Genomic DNA, 18092 nt, shown 5'->3' with positions numbered 1-18092 from the left:
TCAACGCCGTATGTTCATATGTTAGGATTACACATTATTATATTCTAAAGGAAATAAACGTATTAAGTTCAATGTATCACGCGATACGTCCATTATAAGTTATTATTGGTTTCAGAAGGTTCGGATCGCGCTATATCTAAACCGTAATTACAAGAATTTAACGCCTTGTCGGTTGTAAGATTGAGTTATTATTGCAAATGGTTCGTTTTATCTTTCAATGTTGTTTTTGCTATCTCACTGGAGTTAGGAAAAAGTTTTGTAGTGATAAACGCACTATCTTTGATATAAAGTATATATGTATTAACTCGAGATTTGTTTTAGATACTGTAGCTAGAGATATCTAAGTTCGGACTACTATTCTTTAATAAAATTTGGTATTTGTGCCTCACAAAGCAAGTAAAATGTAAAGGCTTGAAATTCACTACGGAAGTTTGGCATTTTTTTAAATTAATCATATGAAAAACTATTGGCCCAGTGGTTAAATCTTAAACCATGATTGCGGGTTCAAACCCAGGTAAGAACCACTGAATAATTTGCTTAATTTGTGTTTATAATTCATCACGAGCTCGGCTGTGAAGGAAAACATCGTGAGGAAACCTGTATGTGTGTAAGTTCATAGAAAAGCTGCCACATGTGTATTTCACCAACCCGCATTAGAACAGTGTGGTGGAATATGTTACAAACATCTTCCTCAAAGGGAGAGGAGGTCTTAACCTAGCAGTGGGAAATTTACAGGCTGTTGTCGTATATAAAGAGTGCTCGTGATTATTTTTTATCAGTCGTGCTTAAGGCATCTTGAATATCATAAGCTTGTAATACTTGTAAAATAAGATACCCTAACTGACTGATTCCACATCGTAAACTATTAAAGCCATGCAAGTTGGTGAGGTAGAGTCGTTTTATTAAATAAACACGCACTAACGAAGCATTTTGAAAAATTTAAAAGATTTTAAAGATTCATTTTGGGAAACTGATTAAAAATTAATAGGTAATTTAAGTGTTTCTATAAAAAAAAACTAACAATTTGTTTGTCAAATTGTTAGTTGTTTTTTTCATCACACCGATCGGCGAAAATATAGATACGTTCTATATTTGAAAAATTATGCTGTTTTATATCAAATATTTCTTATACTAAGAATATCGCCGCCTAAAGCTCACAATTCAAACCAGTATACACGCGTAAAAAATACGCAGGGCGTGTTTTACGACGCATTAGCACGGAACGGACGAGTTTATCGGATAGCGAATATTTATATCGCATTGATTAAAAAATACCAACGTGGAATCCTTATTTAACCATGCGAGGTTGATGAATAGCTAGTATATATATAAAAGAAGTATTTACATTAAGTGGTAATTTTTTTTATGGTATAGGTTGGCGGAAGAGCGTAAGGGCCACCTGATGGTAAGTGGTCACCATCACCCATAGACAATGACGCTGTAAGAAATATTAACTATTCCTTACATCGTCATTGTGCCACCAACCTTGGGAACTAAGATGTTATGTCCCTTGTGCCTGTAGTTACACTGGCTCACTCACCTTCCAAACCGGAATACTGAGTACTGTTATTTGAAATCAAAGCTTACCGCGAGATTAGATTTAAGATCTGTTAGGTATCGCCTGCTTAGTATGTATTTTATTTAAAATTTTTAATTAACATGGTTATTTTTATTATTACAGTTAATTAGTACGGCATATTTACCATGGTCAGTGGAATAAGGAATGGTCAAACATTCTTATGACGTCAGTACTAACAGCCTGTAAATTTCCCACTGATGTAGTAACGTCTTCTCGTCCTTTAAAGAGAAGGTAAAGATCATATTCCATAACGCTACAACATTGCATGTTCGTAGATACATATGTGGTTGAATTTTGTTGAAATAAGACACATTTTCTCACAGGTTTCCTCAGAATATTTTCTTTAGCGAGCTCGAAATGAACTATTAACACAAATTAAGTACATGGAAATTCAGTGGTGCTTCCCGGGGTATGAATCCGCAATCATCAGTTAAGATCGCACCATCTTAACTGAACCGTATTAACCACTGGCACATCTCGGCTCACTAACGAAGTCAGCTTTAACTAAAATACAAGTAATTTAACAAAATCAAAAGGAGTGGTAATCACTTACCATCAAGTGACCTATGTTATATTTAAAAAAGTCTTAGTAAAGCTTTTTTGTATGAAAAAATCTTCTACATCATATAACGAGGGTAAAAGCAAAGTTTTTTATTTAAAATCTGCCCACGTTATTATAAATTGTCTGGAAGAAACGGACCGCCGCTTGTACACAATAATTAGTTCTAAGCATTTTCCTGCAGATTTCATGTACTTTGTACTTATTAAAAATTACTTTTAGTAAATATAAACTAGTAAGTCTTCTGCGAAATTTCATGTTTATTTTTTTTATTGACGTTTTGTTCTTATACAGCCGTAGCACTGTTCTCTAACAGGCCAGTAACTTTTTCCGCTCTCTAAAATTCATTGTTTATTAAATGTTAACAATTTCATAAATTGCAATTAAGAATCCTCTTTAATTTTCTACACATCTATACTGGAGCTCTTCAAATTGAGACCATAACTGATCTTCTACGTGCAGCTATCCTCCCATAAACACTGAGACAAAAATCAGCTTTCGCTATTATTATATAAGATGTTTTATAGAGAATATGTTAAATTAATGAAGATATTAAAATAATTAGACTGCATATTCTTCATACATATGTAGAAGTATTATGGTATATAGGAGAAGGAATTTAATGAAAGAAAGAAAAAATAATTAGTAGGACACGAGACACAATAAAAAGAATAAAAAAGAAATACAACAAAACCAAAAAACATATTAACTAAGTATAACTACTGACTAACTTAACCTAAAAAAAAACAACAACAAAACAAAACAATGATAATTAACGTTTCCTACAAGGTGTACCATTCAGCTTCCAAGTTGTGTTCCAAGAATGATGGGAATTGAGCTGACTTCAATAAGTATAGTTCAAAAGAGAACTCATTTCGGACGTTGTTAAGTATGTATATATGCATTATTATATCACAGAGATTATTTATATCTAACACAACGCATAAATCAATTATGATTCTTAATGTTTCTTAAAGAAAACTACAGCCCGACTTGTCGCTTTATAGGATCAGTCTAATTAAAGTCTATCAAAGTCAAAATATTTTTGATGATATCAATTTATTTTCAACAATTCAAAAGTAATTTAATTGGAAATTTAGTAAGAGCTATAAAAGATTCTATTATTATAATTGGACGGTGATGTACAGAAAAGTACCAACCTTCAGAAGCGGCAATAAAAGTTTTTAAGGGTTAAAAGAAGTCATAAAATGTCCTGTTATATAAAGCATCCACTCGTAAATATCCCACAGCTGGTCTTAGGCCTCTCTTTGAGAAGGTATGTACCTTATTTCCAAACGTTGTTCAAATGATTGGTATCTACTAACTTTTTTCAGGTATTTAACAGATATATATCTGTGACAGAATGTCATTGAAATAAGGAACATACAGGTTTCCTATCTGTGCTTCTTGACTGCTAAGCATGAGATGAATCATAAAGCCTTGGTAGGGCTTTGTGCTAGCCCGTCTGGGTAGGTACCACCCACTCATCAGTTATTCTACCGCCAAATAACAGTACTCAGTATTGTTGTGTACCGGTTTGAAGGGTGAATGAGCCAGTGTAACTACAGGCACAAGGGACATATCATCTTAGTTCCCTAGATTGGTGGCACATTGAAGATGTAAGGAAAAGTTAATATTTCTTACAGCGTCATTGTCTATGGGTGATGGTGACCACATTCAATCAGGTAGCCCATATGCTCGTCCGCCAACCTATACCATAAAAAACACTCTAATTAAGAGTAATCAATACGAGTGGTGGTGTCAATGGTAAATACCTTAAGCCTGCAATCTTTTGTTTAAGTATTGTAATTGCTGGACCATCAAGACACTAAGAGGTATCTTTTAAATCTTACAAAATTTTATTACGGTAGGTCTACTGTGAATTGGTAAATTTATATGTAATATTGTATGAAAAATTTTGATATTTATTATGAAAAACAAAAAGTAGGAAAAATTAACAAAATAAACAAGAGTCAATTACTTTATCTCTTATAATTCGAAATACTAATTTAAAACATTAGCACTATTTAAACTATTACATTTTCTAAAACCAACACAACCATTAAAATAGAAAAATTACTACGAATTAAAAAACTAGTTCAATTTAACAATATAAGATTTTTACAGTTATAAAAAACGCGTTATTTAACATGTTTTTTATTTAATGGAGCTCATACGAATATCTTATTCACTAGACTCTATTTAATATGTAATATCGAGATCCATCAAATAAAAATAAAAAAAAAACATGGTAAATGTCCCGTTTTTAATAACAGTAATAATTTACCAATAATATGAAAAGGACCATGAATATTACAAAAGCAACTAGCTAACGACCACTCCTCGCAAAGGTTCGTACAAAAGTGAGTTTGAAGATGTCGAGACGCCTCTGACGTAGCTTCTTTCATCCACCGGACGCTTGTCAAACCTTGACAAATAGAGGTTGTTTTCCGAAACGGTGGTAGTGTTTAAATTTCGACGATTCAGAAACGCTTCATTGTGAAGTTTATTTGAATAAAATTTATTTAATTTCAAATAATTGAAGGGTAAAAAATGCTGGCTATGTCTTATTTCCTAGCGGCTCGTCCCGGCTTGGCACGGGTGGACATAATTTTTTTATTTATTTTTACCCTTTATTTTTATTTTGTTTTTGTTGCTTCTTTCCGACATGTTTAATAATTGTCGATCTATTTCAACTTATTTCCACAAAAATCTTAATAAAGTACATACCTAAACCTTCCTTAACAGTTCCTCTGTCTATTGATGAAAACCGCATGTAAATCCGTTCAGTACTTTTGGAGTTTATCGCGAACATATAGACAATACAGACGCAGTAGAGGAACTTTGTTTTATAATATATAGAGATAAATGAATGGTGGTATATAGATTGGGATTAACAGACTTTGACACCGTTCCATCGATCACCATGTCAGTCCGTACGTGGCTTTTTTGTCTCTCATCGCAGAGGCGTAACACTAGGGCGACGTGGGCCACCGCCCACGACTAAACAGTTGTAGAGGCCTCGCTTACAAAGTTAAGGCTAAAAATATTCATTTTAAATGTGCTAACTCTTGAAAATTTTAATGACGTAAAATAAAAAGTAAGGTGTATCAAAGATGTTTCTTTCGTATTTATAAGTGCACTTTCATTATATATGCACTAGATGGACTAGCAAATACGTGCATGATTGAATTGAACAAAAAAATATGTGCTTGTAAACAAAGTAACTGCTTATTACATCACCTAACTTCCAGTGAAATTCCCATCAAAATCGATCCCAGAAACTAGCCGGAACAAACAGACGGACAGACAAATATATTCAAAAACGTTATGTTAAATTTGGTGCATTTTAATTATATATGCACTAAATGTGCTCGAAACTACGTGCGTGATTCAATTTAACAAAAAAAAATATATGTATGTAGCCTAAGTTACTCCTTATTCGATCACCTACCTGCCAGTAAAATTCCCATCAAAATCGGTCCCTGAGACTAGCCGAAACAGACAGACAAACAGACAAATATATTCAAAAAATTTATGTTGGTATATGCACCGTGTATACATACATAGGCATTAAGAAATAAGTGATTGTTTTAATATTACAAACAGACACTCATACTTAATTATATGTATGTATAGACTAACATAAATGAAAATGGTAGATTTAATTGGTTAAGACAGCTCTGATTGGCCAATTTAGTCTTGCTATCCCACTGATTCGATCTCTACATAGTATTGCATATAAATTTCGAGTAATATCGTTCAAGCGATCATTGTAACTATTGATGAATAATCAAAAGGCAACTCTGGTTCGAACTAGGATATAACGGTATTCGTCATTTCCCTGTTTGATCTTTAAGCAAATATACTCATCCACCCAAACATTTACTTGCTTAAGTCAGCTATTAGCTAAAACTGCCGTCGTATAACTGAAATGCCGTTAATTTACATCTGATCGATTTTCACTTTTGATGGCAAATTAATTAGAAAAGGAATCTATCGAAACATATACGCGGTTTTTTGATATCTTGATTAGTTTTTGAAATAATTTTATAGTATTATTATCAGTAAGTTACATAGGTTTACATTTTTTGCACGTTTTTTACTCATAGTTGAGTTAAGTAGGTAACGGCATCACTACACAGTATAAAATAAAGTTGCTTTCTCTGTCCCTATATCCCTATGTATGCTTAAATCTTTAACTACGCAACGGATTTCGATACGGTTTTTATTAATGGATAGAATGATTCGAGAGGAAGTTTTTTGTATATAATACATGGACAATATAGTAAAGACACACTAGTAATTTTAGAAGCTTGTGATGTGATGTCGTAAATAAACAGTGTATTATATTTAGTATGAGTATTGCACCCGTGCGAAGCCGGGGCTAGTTATAAATATGCCACGGCAGAAAAGGATTCAGAATAGCAAACTGTGGGATTATTTTCTCATTATCGTGTATTTCAAAAGATTTTACAAACAACTCGTGATAATGTCACCAAACCCCGTAATTTACAACTTTTAATCACAAAGTTTCATCAATAATTATAACTGCATACGAAGGCTGCACGCTAATCACCATATTTTTTTTCGATTCATGTCGACACGCAAACCGAAATCACCGAAATAAGTTTTCACGACAAAAAGTATCGAGTCTCACGAAGCAGTGGCATTTTTTGTTTCGTTTAACGATTCAATGTTTTTCTATTTTCATTTTAATGTTATTCTTGCATTATTGGTTATCGTTAATTCGCTTTTATTTATTTAATCACCATAGGTTATCGGTACTTCCCGTGTCAAAATAATTTTACTTCTTTATATAATAATAGTCGACAGCGGCTTTTCTCCTCGCGTTTTAAGGTATTGGTTTTTTTTTCTTATGGTATAGGTTGGCGGACGAGCATATGGGCCACCTGATGGTGATCTATGGGTAATGGTGACCACTTGGTCACCATCACCCATAGACGATGACTCTGTAAGAAATATTAACTATTCCTTACATCGTCAATGTGCCACCAACCTTGGGAACTAAGATGTTATGTCCCTTGTGCCTGTAGTTAGACTGGCTCACTCAAACACCCTTCAAACCGGAACACAACAATACTGAGTACTGTTATTTGGCGGTAGAATAACTAATGAGTGGGTGGTACCTACCCAGACGGGCTTGCACAAAGCCCTACCGCCAAGTATGTAGTAGGTTGGCATGTGTTAGGCAAAAAATAGCCAATGTCCTTTTTTGGAGTTCACCTTTCTTTCGCACCCAATTTTATGAAAGTCGGTTCAGTGGTTTAGTCGTGAAAGAGTGACAGGCAGACAGATAGAGTTACTATCGAATTTATAATATAATAATATAGATAATTTGGAACAATATTGTTAAATATTAACTACCTACAATTACAAATATAGACGGCTATCAACCACCAGGACCTGAAATAAAAAAGGAGGAAAAGTCGATCGTTAAATGTTTTTAATTGCGAATGCTCAATTTATTTATTCCATGATGGCAAGACATATACTCAAATTTTTGATGATTGGAGAATGAATTACGGTAATCCTTGTAAATCAAGTAAAACCTTTATAATAGCATAAAACAAAGGCCCACTTCCTCTTAACCTCTATAATAAACTAATAATTGTGGAACCACAAATAACTTGATAGAGGTTTCGTCCAGGACACAACAACGCATTCAATCATTTGCCACCAGCATTTTCAAGTCATTGGCGTACTCGGAGAGTGCTGTTCCCTGCATTCGTCAATTCGTAATCAAGGGCTCGTCTACTCCAGCCATCTCTCCTTCAATAAACGTGACCAGCACGCTAATTCCCGAGCTATATCAGGAACTACAGCTCGTCCCGAATGATTTTATTTCTGATTTTGTCCTTCGACAGCACTCTGGGCACATCTCGCGCCGTTGCAGGCTGACCTACTTTATATTTGTAGACAGTACTTAATATTTTATGAGTAATATATGTAGAACCAAATATTTAAACCGTATACAAGTCTAGTAGTCGCGCGCGGTTTGGCTCGCGTTTTGTTTGGTTTTCATGTGTCAGGCAAAAAAAGTAGCCTATGTCCGTTCTTGGAGTTCAAGTTTGCTTTATCAAATTTCATCAAATTCACTTCAGTGGTTTGGTCGTGAAATAGTGACAGATAGACAGAGTTACTTTCACATTTATATTATTAATATAGATAAAGAAGTTGTAAATTTATTATTTGCTTAATTTGTAAAAAGGAAAACATCGTAAGGAAAATTACATGTGACGTATCAAAATGTGCTACAGATCTGTTCACCAATAACTTAAGGTGAAACCTTCGTAAGTGATCTATTCACGCGTATCCGTATTGTAGCCGGATTGCGAAATAACCTCCAAAACACAAAAGGGTCTCCCACTTAAGCCTTAGCCAAGCTTCGGGATGTATACGAAATACGTTACTTTAGAAACGATGACTGCATTACATAAATATATAAGTAAACTTTAAATAAAAACTGTTTGTACAGTCAGAGTAAGAAAACCTTCGTCAGTTTTCAAATGAAATCTTTTATCAAGTCTTAAACTCTTAGTACCTTTTGAATCTTAACTTCTAATTATTGCGACGATTTGTCATTCTCAATCGGTAAAGCAGATTATCGACCAGACTGAGCACGCGAAAATAGATCTTAAGGACGAACCTTTTCTTACCTCGACTGTACATAACTTTTTCAGATTTCTGCTCAATGAAATACTATCAAAATTAATACTTACTGTAATAATAAACATAAACATATCCACTAACCCGCACCAAAACAATTTGGTGCAATATTCTCCAAACCTTTTCCTCAAGTGGAGAGGAAGCCTAAGCCCAGCATTGGGAAATTTACAGACTGTTAATGTTGTGTTGCTGTAATAATTCGTTCATAAAACAATTCGATAAAGAAAAATAGCCCAAAGATTATTCCTTTAAAACAAACGCGACCAGTTATATATTTTTGGCAATATTCCCAATCGTAAGAGCATTCTGTTTGACCGAAACTTATGGTACTCATTCATATTCAAATTTCCTCAAAGAAAACTTTGGAATACAAAACAACAATCACATTTCGTATTTCAAGATACAGAACGACATGATATTTCTTTTAAAACAAAATAGAGCTTCAATGAATTCTATCATTTCAATTGGCTTGTAAAAGGCATTTGTGCGAAGGTCATTTTCGTATAATACAGCTATTGTGGACTAAGTCGGAACACCACAAAACACAACCATGAAATGACACAAAATCGCGTATACATACTAACATAGATACCTATACTCATATTATAAATGCATAAGTGTCTGTCTGTAACGCTTAAATTACTTAAAAAATTTAGAAGAAACTAGCAACCCGCCCGGCTACACAGGTTCAATACTGATACTAAATAAACTACAGAATTTATCTACGTTTAAGATATAACATAAGCCACTTCTAAAACTATGTGTTTGATAACTATATTGTTCATGTATCATGTATATACAAAAACCTTCCTCTCGAATCAATATTGTATATGATAACATCACATACATAACACTGATCTCAATGTAAATAGCTAAAGCATTTGTGTTATGGAAAAACAGAAGTAACGACGTTACAAACACCCAGACTCATAACAATATATAGAAAACTAATTGTAATCTACATCCATTCGGCCTATATACATATATCTATTAAAAAAAAAACATCAAAATCCGTTGCGTAATTTTAAAGATCTCCGCATAAATAGGAATAAACAGCGGTAAGCCACTTTGTTTTATATCACGTAATAATAATGATTTAACATGAAAATAGTTTGAATGACGTGGGTTACTTTTTCAAATCATCCCTCGATGGCGTAAAATTAGGGGTCGATAGCTATGTATGCTATAAGTAAAGCTAAACAAATTTCGTAAGTAAAGCCGCAGATTCAGCTAGTATGATATAATTGATACACGAATCAAAATGACGTATCACTGTCGGCTTTCATTTAACAAATGAGTTTTTAAAGAATACTGTCGGTACTAGTGTGATACTGATACTAATAGGATTTTTTTTAAATCATCGGTTGGTGGAATTGCAAATGTGTTAGTGTGAGTGGATAACCTCTTTATACACTGTCCATAGATATTGATTACATACAGTTATTAAACCTAGATAAGGTAATAACTAATAACTCTAGATATGATATATCTTGTGCCAGTAGTTACACTGGCTCACTCCTCCTTTAAATCAAAATATAACAATAATGAGTATTGCTACTTGTCGGTAGAATATCTGATGTGAAGATGGCACCTACCCTACCGGTTTGCCATTTATCACAAATAAACTTTATATACATACTAGCGAACCGCCTCGGCTTCGCACGGGTGCAATACTGATACTAAATATACTACAGAATTTGTGTATTTACGACATCACATTACAAACTTCTAAAATGATCAGTGTTTCATTACTATATTGTTCATATATTATATATATACAATATACAAACCATTCTCTCGAATCACCATGTCTATTAAAAAAACCGCATCAAAATCCGTTGCATAACTTGTTGCCTTAGTTTAAAGATTTAAGCATACACAGGGATATACGGACAGAGAAAATGACTTTGTTTTCTACTATTTAGTAGTAATATATACATATGTATATAGTATACGTTTGGATAAAAATGTAATATTTAAAGAAGTCCATCAACAAGTACCAAGACGAACTAACTTCCCGTAATTATCCAAAAAACTTTCTTTTAATTAAATAAAATATCAAAATCCTCTGATCTTTAAAAGTTTGAATTTAATTAATGTGATCATGAAACTTGTAACAAATTACTTCGTTAATATCAAAGGTTTAATGTTGCCTCGTTAAGCTTGTTCAGCGAGGCATTAATAATCGTATAAATAAAATGCTAATTTTCTATCTGTGTATTAAAATCACATTAGATTTATGTTTTTAATTCATCCTGTGATGAAAATATTAATACACCCGCTGTATAACGTACGTGATAATCCTTACGACCTGTAACTAACCAGTAGTAACAGTAGTGGATGAAACATGGAATACACTTTATTTAATACAACGTACAATTACAATCATAGTATTGTGTGAAGTTTTTTTTTTTCAAATAAATTCATAACAAAATTGAGAAGACTAAATGTCTTAGTTCCTATAGTTTATGAATTGCTTAATTGTTTGAAATGAATCAAACGAATTTTTAATACAAAATAAATTTTGTAATAAAGCATTTTTGTATCGTCAATAGCACTCTACCACTGTTTCGGAAAAAAGCCTTCAGAGGGAAGAAACGACAAGGACTACAGTTACTCTTTTCAAATGATAGATTTGCAATTATATTTGTATTCATAGTTATTATTCAATCATTCCTGTGTTGAAATGCGAGCTTAAAGCCTGGAGTTTAAGAAAAATGTTTTGTCTAATATTTTGGTAAATTTATTGCTATTAACGGTACCTTATTACATTTGCGTGTACCATTTCCCTAAAAATGTTTTCTGTACCGTATGCAATTCGAGAAATTGACATGACAAAACATTTTTATAGGATTTATATATAGGATTATTAGGATTTATACATTCTTTTTTAATTGGCAAATTCTGCATTTTTTTTTTGTTTAAAATATTCAATTCAACTAATAAATAGCTTAGAGGCTGTCGTTATAGTGCCAAGGTATATTATATTATTACTACTACTCTTATTCTACTACTATACTAATTAATCTTTAATACACATGTTTGTGCTTACGATTTTGTTTTTTGCGTTTGTATTTTTAAATTTAAATATTACTATTTACATTTTATACAAAAAGTTGTTTTGTGAACTACACCGTGTTGGGCAGAAATTGTCTTCTATGAACCATCTGGGTACCATATAACTAAACTTATTTCCAACATCAAGGAACTACAATACACTACACTTCGATGTTATAAGATTTTAAATGAACATGGCTATTTTTATTATACAGTTATTAAAGAAGGGATATTTACCATGTCTTTTTTTATTTTTAACTAAACTACGATGTTAGGTTTCTGTCTATATTATTAAAATTTTTGCTTTTCCACTTTCCACAGATAATAAAACCTCAAGTTGGGTCATAAGGCCAGTAACATAATAAACGTTCGATTGTAATAAATACTATTCCAGACATTATTGGTTCGAAATACAAAATATTTTGTTATTTATTCACAACATATAAGTAGATTGTGAAAAAGTGAAAACGTAATGTTCATATTCGTTAATTTCCATACGGGGAAATTAATTTAATGATACGTAATGTCTATATATTAAAACGCGGGACAAAAACTTTGTACCGCATTTTACGGAAATTACTCGGACGAAGGAGTATGTAATTTAGCATAGTTAAAATGTATACGAAGAAAGAATGTCCAAAGTACTGTATATATTATACAGTTTAAAAATACAGTAGAGTCTTGAGATAACCGTTGAGAATAAAGTTCAGTTCGCTGTATACTATATATTAAATAACAGATACAATAAAAAATATTTTGAGAAAAGTTAAACACAATAATTGTTATTTTTAATATGTGTACATTGAAATTATTTCAAAAAAGAAAAACGTCGCTTGGCGCTTCAAGTTAAATCTACTGTAAGACCAACAGTATATAAGCAATAACGTTTGACACACACATTTACATAAACATTCATACTGTCAAAACATGTTATTCACTTTTTTTTTATTGTAATTAAAACAAGGTATCGTCTATTTCAGCCACAATTTACGGATCTTAAATTTTTCTTTCATATTTCTGTCAGCCGTAAATGAGACATAGAGCGATCAACAAAATAGTTAACTATGTATTTTATTGTAAATTCTTCTTAAAATAATCTAAATATCTAAAGGGTCAGGGTTTATTAATTACTGTACCAGTTTTTTTATTTTTATTGAGACAACTTTGAGAAAAAATATTTTGATAGGACAAAAGCATTAAAGTTACTGCCAATAAAATACTGAAGTATAAAGATTGTACTGTGTTTGGCATTCCATCCATTTTTATTGGCTCTGACATTGATATAGGCAAAATGGGTTGAAATATGTTACCAGATAATTGTATGGACCCTTAGTTTATAATAAATCTACTAAGTACATATAGTTTTATATAAAGAATCAAATTAATTGTTTTTTTTAAATAAATGCTCTGTTTACATATTTTCGCCCGTTTACAATCTAGACGAATAAGAATATTATTTGGCTGAATACATTATTATACTTTTTTTTTTAATTCAATGTAGCTAAAATATATAATTCAGAATAAAACGAATTTCTCAAGGTTCAATTTATTGGCAAAAAAAGGATAATCTCGTCAATACACTACGAAGTGAAAATGTATTAAAGAAAATTTACTTACAGTAAGACGCTTAAGGGGTATGTGGCCACAGTAAGCTTATGAACGAATTCGATATATTTTTTCACATTAGGTTACAAAACCGTTATCAATTACCTTGATTAATTTTTACCACCTTCCTTTAATTTTAAATAATTTACTTAAATATTCATAATAATTTACTATACCTAAATAAGACAATATATGCATGTGTTATTTAAGTTATTAAATGTTTTTCAAACTATACTCACCTAATAACAATAATTTAAAAAAAAAAGAAATTTTCCTAAATCTACCTGCGAATGTTACTTATATTTATAATTTTATTATTTGGTATTTTAATCTGACAGTGCCATAAAAAACAGTTTCGAAAATTTACGAAAAAAATAATGAATCAAATTTTAGGACTATGTATAATTTATGGATATAAATCCACCCCAAAGATGTACACTTACTAAAATTAAAAAATAATAAACCTCGTTTTTATTGATCTAGATTTGTTTCGATGTTATTTTTTTAATAAACATAATATAGAATTCAATACTAACATACCACTGTGATTATTAATAATATTGTGTTTTTAAACTGCTTCTATTTTATTAATTTGTCCACATACATAGACTTGCTGTTTTCTTTTTATAAGTAGTAGTTAGTAGCTACAATAATACACGTATCGTGAAATCTTGACCATGAAATAACTTATACGAGTTTAAATTATAAATGACAATTTCTAACGTTATTTAAAAAAATAACTACTCACCTCTACATAAATCAATGCTAACACCACACAACACACATCAACAATTTAAAAAATGGAACACAACTAATCACCACAATGCACAGATTATAATTTTAATTCGTCACAAACTTTTGACATATCACAACGCGGGATTTTTTTTTTTTTTACAATATCACTTGTAATAAGTTTGCTGTTCGTCGAACCAGTTTAGAACTGCGGAGGGCGGAATACGACCTCCTTCGCCCTCTGAAAGCAAGCGACTGAATACAGTGTGGCAGTAGACAACCGCGCACACAATATATTTATGAAACAAAATTAATTAATCAGCTATTTTTCTTTATAAGTATATTCAAAATTGAATTCTTTATAAGGTGTTCTTTATCAATCTAAATATAAGTACTATAAATATATTTGCTTACATTAATTTTATAACATTAATAGTTCAGTAGGTAAAATACTAACAGTTGTTATGAATGTATGCTGTAATAATTCGGAGGTCATTTATCTGAGTAATATAAGATCTGCACGAGTATTTAATTCATGTTATCACAATGGTATTCCATCCTTACCCCGCCATCTATCACTCAGCGGGAAAACATACCCGCCCTAAGCATTTCTCTTTCCAACCAAAAAGGTTTTACATCTGAAACTCGTATAAATACATATAGGGTTAAAAAAATATTATCTGTATATAAATATGTATGTAAATTTTTAAAATGTATTAGATTTATTTATAATGACTTCTATTTCCTTTAAATTCACAATATTTTAATTTGTGACACAATAAAAGATTATATGAAGCATAAATATTTTTGTTTTTATGTTATAGGGGGCAAACGAGCAGGATGCTCACCTGATGGAAAGTGATCACTACCGCCCATGGACATCTGCAACATCGGGGGGCTTGCAGGTACGTTGCCGGCCTTTAAGGAAGGAGTATGCTCTTTTTTTGAAGGTTCTAACCGCCGGCGAAAGCTGGTTCCACAGAGAGGTTGTCCGAGGGAGAAAATGTCTTAAAAATCGCACTGTTGTGGATTTTCGGACATCAAGGTGGTGGGGGTGGAATTTATTTAACCATTATATTAGCTGCTGTAATCGTAATATTATTAAAATGAATATTTACTTCAATATTAAAATTTAAGTTAATACTAACGTTGTACGTGTACTAATCTTGATAATTCAGAAAAAAATATATAAATTATTTTTAAAATATCAATAATTTATCTAGCAATAACAACCATACTTTATCTCAAAATCATATCAAATCTTAAATTGTAACACCCTGCGTGGTCCAGGAAAAAGAGTTCTGGAAATGGGGAATTGATTCACTTATAAGACCCACTGTAAATCACATGATTCAATAATGAACAGACGAGTCAAAACAGCGTCTGATTTAATGTCATAAATACAATTCGAAAATAATTATTATTACAGAATTGATTAAAACATACATTAAATAATATAAGCGTTGTAATCATTTAATTATTTAATAATTTCTTGCTTAATCTGTTAAACATATGTGTTTGATAATGTTTTTATGCCACATGTGCATTCCACCAATCCGCATCCGAACAGCGTGTTGGAATATGTTCCGAATCCTCTCCTTAATGGGATAGGAGGCCTAAGCCCAGCAGTGGGAAATTTACAGGCTGTTACTTTACTTTACTATGTCCCTTGTTCTTTATAACTCATGACATATCTACATATAATAAAATTGGAGTGTCTGTTTGTAATATTAAAATAGCCCTTTTTTACTCAATGCTATAAATATCAATATATATTGTATTTATGCAAGGTACATATACCAATCTTTTTTTTACAATTTTTGACAATCTGCCTGTCTGTTCGTCTGTCTGTTTGTTCCGGCTAATGGAACTTTTGAACGGCGGACCGATTTTGACGGGCCCTTTCACTGGCAGATAACTGATATAATAGGGAGTAACTTAGGCTACAATAATATTTCTTTTTTGTTAAATTCAAACGCGTACAAGGTCGCGGGCGGAGCTAGTATAACATAAAAATGTTAATATTAACTTAACTCAGATCAATAATAATTTTCCATTCAACTCTGAAGCAGTGCATAACCACAGCTGGGAAAAAGTTTCTCCTGTTAAGAACTTATGCGTCGTGTCGTGGCTAGCTTTTAAGGCTGCAGATTTCAAGATACCGTTCTAAAAACCCGGTTTTCTCTCGAGATATTCTTAATACAGTTTGGAAAATGATATTTTTTATAAACTACTCGTAAAGTATGTAGACTCGTTTTCGAGGTTGTCTTACAATCAAATTAAATGGTAGAACGACTTAAATGCTGATGGATTGGAACGGGTAAGAGTCTACAGCATTTAAGTTTGGATAACAATAATATACAAAATATAAATGAATAGTCAACCACAAAAGACAACCATAGACAACCGTTGAGAACCTGATTGATTTTATCAGAACATCTTCTATGCCGGATTTCATTTAAATAATTTGGCGTTTATACTAATATATTGAAATATTTAATAGACTTAAAATGGTAGGTTTTTTTGTAGATATTTTATCGAAACAAAAAAAAATTATCAAACATCTAATCTAAAAAATTGTAAAAAATATCACAAAACTTTTTCATCTTTATGGTTGATACAAGCTATATCGAAATATGCGCAACATATATAGCACAGCTTATATTTCGGAGCGGTTTTGATACTTGACTGCCTCGGGCCAATGATCTACTACTCACAAAAGCACGAAAAATTGAATGTTGTATGTGTGATATTTTTTTTAAAGCTGCTACGGTCTATGAAAGTGTCATATTATGATTTAAAAACCTTCACGGAATAATGGGAGGTCACTATCATTACCAAGGATAGCTCATTCTTGTGGAGATTTTTTTTCTGATAAATTGAACTCTGGAGCCTTTAAGAGTAGAGTGAGTTATCTCTTGGATGGGCGTGTACCACCTTCATCTTCATCTACACCTTCCATCAGGTGAGATGGAAGACTAACGCCTATTCCATTACAAATATATATAAAAAAGAATCTTTTGTTCCATCACGCTACGGATTTCATCGCTGAACGCGAAATGAACAGATTAAAGAACATAACAACTTATTAAAGCCTAGCCGGGTTTGAACCTTCAATCATCGGTTACGATTCATTTGTTTTAGCCATTGGGTCATCATCTAGTTTTAGAGTATCCGAAGAAAAAAGGAAGAGAAGAAGAAGTTAGTAGAAGTTCTATGAAATTAATAACAACGTTTAACAAATACTAACCTTCATGAATTTATAGCATTATTTATTTAACGTTTAAACCCGAATAAATTAGCAAATAATTACTCGAAATTTATAAAGAGAAAGAGATCACTGTAAACTTTTGAGTACCCAACTTCTTCGTTAGAACTTTTTAATTTTATTTCAAATTCACTAACAACACTTTACGAGTCTTAAAACGTTTTATTAATATTATATTTCATCATAGCTAACATAAGTTAATGTAATATTATATACTTATACATAAAAATAAAAAATGTACAGCTTATTAACATCTTACTGCTGGATTCCTCCGCTGCCTGTGAAGGTTGTAGAGTCTACTAAACTATGCTGTAATACAGCTTGGATACACGTAGTAGATTCTCTTATTTCACGGGCAGATTTCCTTACGATGTTTGTCTTCATCACCAAGAACGAGATAAATTATAAATACGAATTAAAATTGGGGAAGGTATCCGTTTCTATTATAAAATTCCACAGACATTTTTAACTTTGCCGTTCCATAAATTCAAATCATTTGTAAAAATACATTGGTAAAGAGGGCATTTTATTCGATACAATAAAATACAGATAAAAAAGCGTGAGATAATACTTTTTGATTTCCAGGTAGGATATATTACATA

General features: G+C 31.9%; 1 protein-coding gene across 1 annotated transcript in view; it reads right to left on the bottom strand.

Annotated features, from left to right (window-relative positions):
• The window catches only part of LOC124537892, a 414407-nt gene extending 399947 nt beyond the window's left edge, over positions 1 to 14460 (bottom strand). The window contains exon 1 of the mRNA XM_047114852.1: positions 14239 to 14460. The gene's annotated coding sequence lies outside the window, so the exon portion shown is untranslated. The remainder of the gene's footprint in view (positions 1 to 14238) is intronic.
• Between the last annotated feature and the right edge of the window lie 3632 nt (positions 14461 to 18092).

This window comes from Vanessa cardui, chromosome 19, assembly GCF_905220365.1.
Source record: "Vanessa cardui chromosome 19, ilVanCard2.1, whole genome shotgun sequence".
Lineage (NCBI taxonomy): Eukaryota > Metazoa > Arthropoda > Insecta > Lepidoptera > Nymphalidae > Vanessa > Vanessa cardui.
Note: the sequence above shows the minus strand (reverse complement) of the source record. Positions and strands in the feature narration are given on the sequence as shown.